This window comes from Sander vitreus, unplaced genomic scaffold (assembly GCF_031162955.1).
Source record: "Sander vitreus isolate 19-12246 unplaced genomic scaffold, sanVit1 ctg347_0, whole genome shotgun sequence".
Classification (NCBI taxonomy): Eukaryota; Metazoa; Chordata; class Actinopteri; order Perciformes; family Percidae; genus Sander; species Sander vitreus.
Genome location: NW_027595484.1, coordinates 30,001 through 32,500, shown reverse-complemented (window position 1 = coordinate 32,500; position 2,500 = coordinate 30,001). Strand labels below are relative to the sequence as shown.

The 2,500-nt window shown below is 37.5% G+C and overlaps 1 protein-coding gene across 1 annotated transcript in view; it reads left to right on the top strand.

The window, feature by feature from the left end:
- Positions 1–2,500, top strand: part of st6gal1 (ST6 beta-galactosamide alpha-2,6-sialyltranferase 1) — a 26,519-nt gene that overhangs the window by 5 nt on the left and 24,014 nt on the right. Inside the window, 1 exon segment of the mRNA XM_078244972.1 lies at positions 1–264. This exon segment is cut by the window's left edge and continues 5 nt beyond it. The gene's annotated coding sequence lies outside the window, so the exon portion shown is untranslated.

The window sequence follows — 2,500 nt, the reverse complement described above, 5'->3', positions numbered from 1 at the left end:
GCCGCAGCAGCCTGCGCGGTCGCAGAGAGAGACAGAGAGAAGAGGAGGAGGAGGACTCTCCGCTGGGATACGGTTCGTACTTCTCCAGATGCCACCGGACACCGACAGCGGCCTCGGACCGGACGGACGGACAGCGGAGGCGGCGGCGGAGGAACCGCGGCGCGCGGGACTCCCCGGGAACATGGCGGCGGGAACAACAACAACATCCTCGGTACCGCGGAGATAAGTCAACGGTACCGTTAACGGAGCAGCATCACTTCACAGGTCAGCGAATATCAGCCAAACACCTTCGATTAAAACCAGAAATAAGATATAATTACATAAACGTATTACACATGTATGTTTTTATCAATGAATGGATGGATGGATGGGTTTCAGTATGTTGTTATATTGATTCTGTGGTTAACATAGTCGCTATGGTGATGGCCTACCTTTTAAATACATCCCATAACCTCTGGGCATAGTCGCTATGGTGATGGCCTGGAGATGGAGATGTAGGGGGGGCTTACAATAATCAAAACTGGGCTTACGTTTTTGACGCTGATTTGGGATTTTTTGTCTAATTTTTTTGGACGTTTATATAGTTACTTTAGTTACTAGTTACTTTAGTTACTCCACTACATTCATCTGTTACAGCTTCAGTTACTAGTTACTTTAGTTACTAGTTACTTTAGTTACTCCTCTACATTCATCTGTTCCAGCTTTAGTTACTAGTTACTTTAGTTACTAGTTACTTTACGTTATTACTAGTTACTTTAGTTACTCCACTACATTCATCTGTTCCAGCTTTAGTTACTAGTTACTTTAGTTACTCCACTACATTCATCTGTTCCAGCTTTAGTTACTAGTTACTTTAGTTACTCCTCTACATTCATCTGTTACAGCTTCAGTTACTAGTTACTTTAGTTACTAGTTACTTTAGTTACTCCACTACATTCATCTGTTCCAGCTTTAGTTACTAGTTACTTTAGTTACTTTAGTTACTCCTCTACATTCATCTGTTCCAGCTTTAGTTACTAGTTACTTTAGTTACTAGTTACTTTAGTTACTCCACTACATTCATCTGTTCCAGCTTTAGTTACTAGTTACTTTAGTTACTCCACTACATTCATCTGTTCCAGCTTTAGTTACAAGTTACTTTAGTTACTAGTTACTTTAGTTACTCCGCTACATTCATCTGTTCCAGCTTTAGTTACTAGTTACTTTAGTTACTAGTTACTTTAGTTACTCCACTACATTCATCCGTTCCAGCTTTAGTTACTAGTTACTTTAGTTACTCCGCTACATTCATCTGTTCCAGCTTTAGTTACTAGTTACTTTAGTTACTAGTTACTTTAGTTACTCCTCTACATTCAGCTTTAGTTACTAGTTACTTTAGTTACTCCTCTACATTCAGCTTTAGTTACTAGTTAAGCTGTAACAGTATTTTTACTATAAAATATAAATATATTTATATTTTTTGGGACGTTTTTTTGGGACGTTTTTATATATATATATATATATATATATATATATATATATATTTTTGGGACGTATGAAATGTTTTGAAAGGGTTTTCCCGCTTTTTTAATATGGGAGCTTATTTGGGAGTTTTTCTCGCCTTTTCACAAAAAGATTAGACCATTTTTCGTCGTGTCTTCGAGGTTATTTTGGACTTTTTTTTTTTTTTTGGGAGTTTTTTTCCCCCCAAAATTCTTGGACGTTTTTGTCGCCTTTTTCAAGGTTATTTTGGACAAATTTTTTTTTTTTCGAGGTTTTTTTCGGGTTACTTTTAAACGTTTTTGTTGCTTATTTTGGCGTTTTTGTCTCGTTTTTCCACACAAACATTTGACTATTAATTTCTACGTTTTTGTCGTCAGTTTCAAGGTTCAAGGTCAAATATTTCGAGGGTTTTGGCGCTTTTTAATGTTGTTTGTTTTTAACGTTTTTGTTGCTTATTTTGTCGTCTTTTTCACAAAATGATTAGACCATTTTTTTGTCGCCTCTTTCAAGGTTCTTTTGGACAATTTTTTTTCTACTTGAGGAATCATTTCCGCCCTAGTGTTTGGAGAGAGAATGTGTGTGAACAGATCTTGTGCCAACTCCACCAGACTCCATGTAAATAATCAGGACTTTTATCAGCGTAAAACACACTTCATTCAAAGTGGACAGAAACTAAATAAAACTATCAAAAGTACCGTCTTGGTTCATCTTTCCACTGTTCCAACAATCACCACTCTGGTTTGGTTGAAATAAACCCTTAATTCACCCATTTACATGTGGAGATATGCTGGCTCTATACACGCTAAAAGTCCTGATTATTTACATGGAGTCTGGTGGAGATATGCTGGCTCTATACACGCTAAAAGTCCTGATTATTTACATGGAGTCTGGTGGAGATATGCTGGCTCTATACACGCTAAAAGTCCTGATTATTTACATGGAGTCTGGTGGAGATATGCTGGCTCTATACACGCTAAAAGTCCTGATTATTTACATGGAGTCTGGTGGAAATATGCCG